The sequence below is a fragment of the Blennius ocellaris genome, assembly GCF_963422515.1.
Source record: "Blennius ocellaris genome assembly, chromosome: 13".
NCBI classification, from domain to species: domain Eukaryota; kingdom Metazoa; phylum Chordata; class Actinopteri; order Blenniiformes; family Blenniidae; genus Blennius; species Blennius ocellaris.
In genome coordinates this window covers 24,180,155-24,189,475 of record NC_137662.1, presented here as the reverse complement: position 1 = coordinate 24,189,475, position 9,321 = coordinate 24,180,155, and positions in this window count along the sequence as shown.

Genomic DNA, 9,321 nt, shown 5'->3' with positions numbered 1-9,321 from the left:
GAAACTTGACATTAAAAGAAAAGACGGGGGGGGGGAGGGGGGGAGTAGCCAGGGAACGGAAAACGGCTTTGAAATCTGCCCGGTAACAAAGATTCAACTAGACCTATGCTCGGTAGAGCAGCAGACCAACCCGGGTTGGCGGCGCTAGCACGTTAGCCTTTAGCGAACGTCGACGCTAACTTAGGTAGGCCAGTTAGCGGCATCGTCGCCGTGTGAAACGCTGAGCGGGGAGCGTCTCCATGGCAACAGACGCCGGTCTCCTCCGTGAGGAGCCTCTCTCATCCGCTTTGTGTGGGATATTTATACATAAACACAAACAGATGTAAACAACCTCCTCGGCCACCTTTGTTGGTTGGAAGTAATGAAGTACTTTCAAATTAACTGCTCAACACTTCTTTTTTTTTTTTTTTTTTTTAGGTACACCTGTTCAATGACTGTATTTTCCGGAGTATAAGGCCGAGGAATGTTGAACAGGAACGTTTTCCAGTCAAAACGGAAAACTGTTGTTGTGTTTCTGGTTCCGTTGACACGACAACCGTCCTCGGAGGAAATGAAAATTCAGGCCCCGGTCACCACGGCTGGAGTCGCTCGTGGTTCTGCACATGCTCAGTAGAGACGGTCAGAACAAAGTTTTCCTCCAGAGTGTCCCGACTCCCGGTCCATAGTCCCCTCGGGCTCGGTGCTTTTATTTTGACGGTCGCCGCAATAACAATCCAACTCGGCCGGATCTGGTCAAACTCCACAGTCGACCTGAGGACTGTTGGTGACCCGGGCCTTCGCCATCACAGTCCACCAACTCGCAGACGTCAAACCCTCTCAAGCTGGTTTCCATGACGATGAGTTCACCGGACTGACGAATCTGTAGCTGACGAATCGGCGCCAACTGGGAACGTTGAACAAGGCCCCAGAGTCTCCGAGGAGAATCTCTGGCAGCGTCTTCAAAGAGTGACGGCGGTTCTGAAGAGACGTACCCTACTTGTCCCAGGAGGGTCCGGATTCGTCCGTCTTCCATCCACGCCGGCCTTCGGGGGGGGGGGGTGTGTGATTGTAGAGTCACGTGTACGAAAACCTGCCCGAATCAACGCTCTGTTCCTTTTCGGTGCAGTGGAGACGGAGAAGACGAAGAGGGAGGTTCAGAGTTCCGGACAGAGACAGACACCTTGTTTTTAACGAGGACCCGACCAGTCAAATCGATTTCGACCCGAGTTGCAAAAAAAAAAAAACGGGGCGAAATGTCGCCTTTGTTAAAAGCCTGTGATGAAGATCTGCTGACGCGGCACCCCGCCGAGGTACAAAGTGTTTTGTGTTGCTTTAATGGGCAGAAAGAGGTACACTGAAAGCCCCTCGTCCATATTTAACAACCGGCACATTCCCTCTTGAGCGAGGGATTAAGATAAAAGGGGGGATGGGGGGGAGAGGGGGAGGGGGAGGGGGGGGGGGGGGGGGGCACACGGGTGACATCGTAAAAGATGTATACGGCTAAAGCGAGTGGTGTTATTCATAGCGCCGTCAGGCGGGACGACACCGGCTCCTCGTCCGCACCCGCATCACCGCCGCTTCCAAAAAAACCTTACTCCACTTACGTCAACGCGAGACTTTTAATCGGGAAGTAAAACGACGTCTGAGATTCACTCCAGCAGTCGGAAGCTGCAGAACGACGCAGGATTAATCTCGTTATGCAAACATATGCTGTGATTTTTTTGATTTTTTTCCCCCCCAGGTGATATTTGAACTGTCCAAACAACCAAAAACACAAAAAAAACAAAACTTCACAACTACCTGAAAGAGCGTCTGTACGCAGCCAAATCTGTTTTTATTTTCCTTTATGTCTCTCTCTTTCATGTCTCAGTGATTTTCCACCGTTTAAATATGGCAGTAAACAGCTTTGTGGGAATGCAGAGATGAAAACACAGCGATGAAGGGTTGTTTTTTGTTTTTTTTTGTCCATTTACTAACCCCCCCCCCGTCCCAGTTTGTTTCTCGCTCATTTGTATGAGGGACAAAAAGAATAACTTAAAAAAAAAAAAAAAAAAAAAAAAGCGTATAGGCGTCGTGAAAAGAACAACCAAAGCATTTGAGATTGTTTTGCTCTACGGTGACTCACTTCTGAAATGTCGGTGTTTTGTTCCTCCGTCATAGCGACTCTGATGTTCATACGTCCACCGGGGACTTATTAAAATCTCCGCCGTATATTTATCTGTTTGCGCGTCTGTGCGGATTTTGTGGAAATTAACAACACAGATCGATTCTACTGAATCTTGAAGGCGATTCATCAAACTGGTATTAAACTGGTGTTTAACAACACCTGAAAGTGAATCTACGGCTGACCAGCGTTGCCAAATATGGCCGGTGTCCCCCAATTAGGGAGCCAAACTCTCCTGCCTTTTAACTTTGTTTGTTTCATGTATTTATGATATGTTCTTTATCACACATATAGTAGTTTTACGGTTTTAACATGATTTCTACCTGGGGCTGAGATTCAAGCTGGTTTTTAATTGAGCTGTGTGGTTTTTTGGGATTTTTTTTGCGCCGTTTGAGCCGGAAGCAGCGAGTGAAAACTGGCAACCCTGGCGTTAAAGGCCTAGTGAAATGTAAAACACGACTTTGCAACAAACGATAGTTGGGGTTCTACTTGTAAGGTTCCTCCGACTCTGCTCCACCACTGTTGTCGCATAATAAAGCTATTTGAATTTTGAATCTCCAGCCGAGGAAGTCGGGGGGAATCCTTCTTCTTCGTGGGCCATTGTGGGCGGAGCCTATGTGTGATGTCACGAGTTGTGCAGATCTCCATCTGTTGTGTTTATATCGGCTTGTTTCCTCTTAAATATCCAAGTTTTTACAGTGTTTTGAAGTTATAGTCGGCGTTTTATGAGCCTTGATGAAAGATTGAGCCTGGAAGAGACCGAGAGAGGAGGAAAGGAGCACAGGCGGCTAGCGGCTATGGGCTAGCGGGAGTCGCTAGCTCGGGCGGCTAGTAGACGATCAAGTAATACCTGGACTCATCTTCGGTGATTCCGCAGTGGGAAAAGCTCTTGGACATGTTGGATCCAGGAAGCCGGTCGTTCTGCCAAAAGTCAGGAGCCTCAAAGCCTCAAAGGTGAAAAGTGGCGGCTGCTGAGGCGAGGAGACGAGGACGAATGGAGGATGAAGCGTCTTCTGCTTCCTCAAACATGTTCCAGACGGGGTCACCGATGGCAGAACCACCTTCTGTGTCTTCTTCATCAATCACTGGGTTTGAAATGACCATGATGATGAATTATGGTTAAATTCAGCCTCTTCGTGGTCAAAACTCTGATCCTCCATAATGTAAACACAACTTGGGCGTGAGCACAACTCGTGATGTCACTCTGTTATTGTCAGAAGCTCCGCCCAGCAGAGGAAATAGCGCCGTTTATCGGCTATTTTGTGTTTTAACATTTTACCCTTCAGCCAGTTAGCAGGAAAAATGTCCCTAGAAGCGACACCAGAGTGTTTTGGAGGTCGAACTTTCATTTCACTAGGACTTTAATCGGCATGGCAACCGGTCCGTCAGCGGCGTCTTCTGGGCTCTGGGGGGGGGGGGGGGGTCCCGGGACCCGCCGGGTCTGATCACGTTCACACGGCAGTCGGACAGAAGTCGTGTTTAGAATGCAACGACAAGAATAACACAAATAAATAAATAAATAAATAAATAAAAATTCGAAATTAAGCATCGAGACCTGCAGAACGGAGCCGAAGAAATTCTCCCGAGACTCAGAACACGACTCAGAATCATCATTTACATGTTGAGATTTTTTTCCCCCCATTGCTTCTACAATCAGCTGAAACGTTAAAACGCTAAACGCAAAGCGCTGCAGTGGAGATAACAAATATACACACACACAAAAAAAAGAAGAAGAAGAAGAAGAAGCAGCCCTGAACACACGTTATCTCCCCGCCGCGGCCCGGGCCACGCTTCAAACCCAACGTCGGCGCCGTGCATCACATTTCACCGCATGAGATCCACACGTGGCTTCAAGAGAGACCCGGCGCCGTTTATTCACTTTGCTTTTCCACATGACAGGGAAATGTGTGCATTTCAATAAAACTCACTTCCAAGGGGAGAAAATTGAGGGTTTTTTTTTTTTTTTTGCTTCTCTCCCCTCCTCCCACTTCGGATCCCCCCGATGATGCAAGTATGAGAACATCTGAATGAGCCTCCGTCCCGGCTGTGAAACCTCATTTGCTCCGTTCGGGTTCGGGGCTGCAGGAATTTCCAGAATAATGTCACGCGAGGTGATGAGGAGTCGGATTTAATAGCCAAGAAGTCGGTGACCCAGAATCAGACGTGCAATAACGACTCGTTGTCGTTTAAAAAAATCAAAAATGGAAGAAAAAAAAAAAAAAGTATTAATCAGAGCCCAAATTCTAAGTGTTTAATTCTGCGGAGGCCCTCAAGGTTAGAAATTAATGTGTTTAAAAAATCCATTTGGTTCTTCACAGGACTTAGACTCAAATCCCCCCCCCCCAAAAAAAGTGGGACATTTTAATACGCAAAATTAAGCAATTTCAGTTCTGGGTCCCATCATGAATTCAAGTGTGGAATAGTGTGTGGCGGCACGGTGGGTTAGTGGCGAGCACTGGAGCCGCACAATAGAGCATGTTCCCCTCCAGCACTGGGGTTCTACTGGTTCTACTGGTGACCGGTGATGTCGGTAACACGTTAATTAGTAACGGGCCACAGGGACTGGTGGTGTTTTTAAAAGCAGGCTCGAAACCCACTTTTTTAAATTCTTTTAATTAGTTAATTATTTTACTTTATTTTCTTACTTTTTGTCAATATTTTAGCTTATTTTTTTTATTCATCAATTAATTTTAAAAGCTCCTATTTAATTTTTATTTAGTTGATTATTTTACTTTATTTTATTATTTTTTGTCAATATTTTAGATTATTTGTTTTTCATTTATCAATTAATTTTAAAAGCTCCTATTTATTTTTAATTAGTTGACTATTTTACTTTATTGTATAATTTTTTTTGTCAATATTTTAGCTTATTTTTTCATTTATCAATTCATTTTAAAAGCTCCTATTAATTTTTAATTACTTGATTATTTGACTTTATTTAATTATTTTTTGTCAATATTTTAGATTATTTGTTTTTCATTTATCAATAAATTTTAAAAGCTCCTATTTATTTTTAATTAGTTGACTATTTTACTTACTTTTTATTTTCGTATCTTTCTGATATAGCCAATGTTTTAGCTCAATTTGTTTTATTTTCAATTATTGATTCATGTTATTTACTTTACCCCAGCGTCAAAGCGGAGTCTGGTCTGCCTGTGGGGGGCGCCGTCCTGCCAAACCATCTTAACATTGCAAGGCGAACACAACCGCAGAGACGCTATGCTATTCTTGTAATTTCCTGGAGTAAAAAGATCAATTGGCAGGAAGCCCCGCCCCTTTTTTTCCAATCAACACTTCATTTGCCTCCGCGGAGAAATTAAAATGTTGCAAATAAGTAAATAGATACATAGAAGAAACAGACCACAGCTTCATTACGGGGTAAATAAATACCAGTAATAGTAAAAATCTGATCAGAAAACTGTGATAAAAATACAACAAATAATGAAGGTCAATATCTGTACGTATAAACATGTTTTTTTCAAGGTAACTGTGGTTAAAATCCTCTGGAACGTCTTGCAGTTCAGCGAAATGATCTCCTGACCCACACACAGAGAGGTACAAAGTACAAATAGACGTTTCCTTTCTTTTATTTTTTAATTTCCTGAAGAAAAGCTAAAGGTTAAAGCGGTTGGGTTCGCCGACAACAAAAATGTCACAGAAGGAAAAATCAATAGCGCGACCAAGACGACAAGGCGGACGCTCACTACCGCTCTGGAAAAGAAAAGGAGCCAGAGATTAAAGATATACAGGGTAATTCTATTAAAATTGAAAATTATTATTAAAAATGTAAGAAGAGTAATCTGTATTGCAATAACTTGGAAAAATGTTTCTTTAAATGTGCCAGCGATTCAACTATATGTTATCATGTAAACATTAACATTTCTCTTTGATGTTCTTTCAACTGAACCATTTTTTTCCTCCTCCTCTTGAACGCCTCTCCTCAAAGGGCTTCATTTTTATAGCCCAGTGACTTAATGGATCTGAATCACCTGTCATCGTAAGTTATACACACGAAAGTGGCTATTACCGTATAATTACGTGGCAAATGGGCGCTAACACAGGGTAATTAGTAGAAATTTTTTTAAAAAAGAGGAAAAAAAACATGAGATGAAAGGACCATAAAGTGGAGTTACGAAAGAGCAGCTCGTTCTGTCTTGCTTGAATCCTTCACGTGTCCCGCGAGCTTCACGTCTCCTGAGCGAAGCTCCAATAAAGCCGACTTCCTTCCACACGATTTAATATTTGGTCATTAAACATCTTGGCAAATGTGAAGGATTAGAACAGATTGCAACTGGAGAAAATGAGATATCAAAACCCGTGAAGCAGTCGGGGAATTTAAATCGTATTTTCTCTCTTTTCTTCTGTTCGGTAGGTTTCTACTCTTCGCCGTACCGTCGACATGTTTATTCTCTCTCTCTCTCTCTCTCTCTCTCTCTCTCTCTCTTTCTGTCTCTCTCTATCTCGTCTTCGTCAGGAATGTGATGTAGTGGTGGATGATGTGTCTTTTATCACTTTTCTGATGAAGACGGAAGAATCCAGTCGAAATATGTCAAAGTCCCGGAGCCAGAACCTCCTGAACCGGAGAGGAGAACAGAGAAACTAGAGCTACACTCGGTAGAGCGCAGACCTTCAATAACGCCACATTTCTTTGTGGAACTGATTTAACAATGCTAGCATGATAGCCGTTAGCTCATCAACGCAAACCGGTCTGTCAGGAAGCTACATCACTCATGGGATACTCTGGTCTAAGTCTTGTCCTGGTCTTGGGATACTCTGTTCTAGGTCTTGTCCTGGTCTTGGATACTCTGTTCTAAGTCTTGTCCTGGTCTTGGATACTCTGTTCTTCATCTTGTCCTGGTCTTGGATAGTCTGTTTTGGGTCTTGTCCTGGTCTTGGATACTCTGTTCTAAGTCTTGTCCTGGTCTTGGGACACTCTGGTCTAGGTCTTGTCCTGGTCTTGGATACTCTGTTCTGGGTCTTGTCCTGGTCTTGGGACACTCTGGGCTTGGTCTTGTCCTGGTCTTGGATACTCTGTTCTGGGTCTTGTCCTGGTCTTGGATAGTCTGTTTTGGGTCTTGTCCTGGTCTTGGATACTCTGTTCTAAGTCTTGTCCTGGTCTTGGGACACTCTGGGCTTGGTCTTGTCCTGGTCTTGGGACACTCTGGGCTTGGTCTTGTCCTGGTCTTGGGACACTCTGGGCTTGGTCTTGTCCTGGTCTTGGGACACTCTGGGCTTGGTCTTGTCCTGGTCTTGGATACTCTGTTCTGGGTCTTGTCCTGGTCTTGGATAGTCTGTTTTGGGTCTTGTCCTGGTCTTGGATACTCTGTTCTACATCTTGTCCTGGTCTTGGATACTCTGGTCTTGGTCTTGTCCTGGTCTTGGATACTCTGGGCTTGGTCTTGTCCTGGTCTTGGGACACTCTGGGCTTGGTCTTGTCCTGGTCTTGGGACACTCTGGGCTTGGTCTTGTCCTGGTCTTGGATACTCTGGTCTTGGTCTTGTCCTGGTCTTGGATAGTCTGTTTTGGGTCTTGTCCTGGTCTTGGATACTCTGGTCTTGGTCTTGTCCTGGTCTTGGGATACTCTGGTCTTGGTCTTGTCCAGGTCTTGGATACTCTGTTCTGGGTCTTGTCCTGGTCTTGGATACTCTGTTCTGGGTCTTGTCCTGGTCTTGGGATACTCTGGTCTTGGTCTTGTCCTGGTCTTGGATACTCTGGTCTTGGTCTTGTCCTGGTCTTGGGACACTCTGGTCTAGGTCTTGTCCTGGTCTTGGATACTCTGTTCTAGGTCTTGTTCTGGTCTTGGGATACTCTGTTCTAAGTCTTGTCCTGGTCTTGGGATGCTCTGTTCTACATCTTGTCCTGGTGTTGGGATGCTCTGGTCTTGGTCTTGTCCTGGTCTTGGATACTCTGGTCTTGGTCTTGTCCTGGTCTTGGATAGTCTGTTTTGGGTCTTGTCCTGGTCTTGGATAGTCTGTTTTGGGTCTTGTCCTGGTCTTGGATACTCTGGTCTTGGTCTTGTCCTGGTCTTGGATTGTCTGTTTTGGGTCTTGTCCTGGTCTTGGATACTCTGTTCTACATCTTGTCCTGGTCTTGGATACTCTGTTCTACATCTTGTCCTGGTCTTAGACACTCTGGTCTGGGTCTTGTCCTGGTCTTGGATACTCTGTTCTAAGTCTTGTCCTGGTCTTGGGACGCTCTGGTCTTGGTCTTGTCCTGGTCTTGGATACTCTGGTCTTGGTCTTGTCCTGGTCTTGGGACACTCTGGGTTTGGTCTTGTCCTGGTCTTGGATACTCTGGTCTTGGTCTTGTCCTGGTCTTGGATACTCTGGTCTTGGTCTTGTCCTGGTCTTGGACACTCTGTTTTAAGTCTTGTCCTGGTCTTGGACACTCTGGTCTTGGTCTTGACGGGTCTCAGGTCAGATGGTCTTGACCAACAGTGGTCATGGCCGTAATAACTGATGAACACTCTGCTGACCGTACAAGACTGGGAGGATGAAAGTAAGACCACATTTTATTGATCTACTTTTTATTTTTTCTAACTTTGCTGGAAATCAGTCAAACTGACTAAACTAACTAAAGTCGACGCTGCAGACAAAGAGGCAGCTCGTTATTTTCAACACCGTTTCAACCGGGCTCTGCACAAATATCGTGTAATTATTATATTTTAATTAAAATTAAATCTGCACACAAACAAGGGCGAAGCGTTTGGGCCAAACGAAGGCTGACAGCCCATAATATTCTGATTCACTGCGCTTGTGAAGTGTAAAGGTTTCCCTTGGCTCAGCGGGGAAAGTGAGACAATACACAGTGTCGATATCTTCACATTATTGAAGACTTTATTTCTTTTTATTTCTTCCATGTAGAGAATTTAAAAAAATAAAGTGGCTTTGCACAGACTTTGATTAACGACGCAATTAAGTCAGATTGAGTTCTTTCAAACTGTGCATCACCTGGATGCTGCAGACGAGTCTCAAAGGCAGCCGGGCTGAGAGATGTACGATATCCGTGTGTGTGTGTGTGTGTGTGTGTGTGTGTGTGTGTGTGTGTGTGTGTGTGTGTGTGTCAGATAAGGATCACTCATTATGTGGTGAGTTAGTTCTCTGCTGAGCCTCGTCACGATCCCCCAGCCACATGACAACAAGCTGCTCATCTGTATTCATAGGTGGTTAACAGCCGGC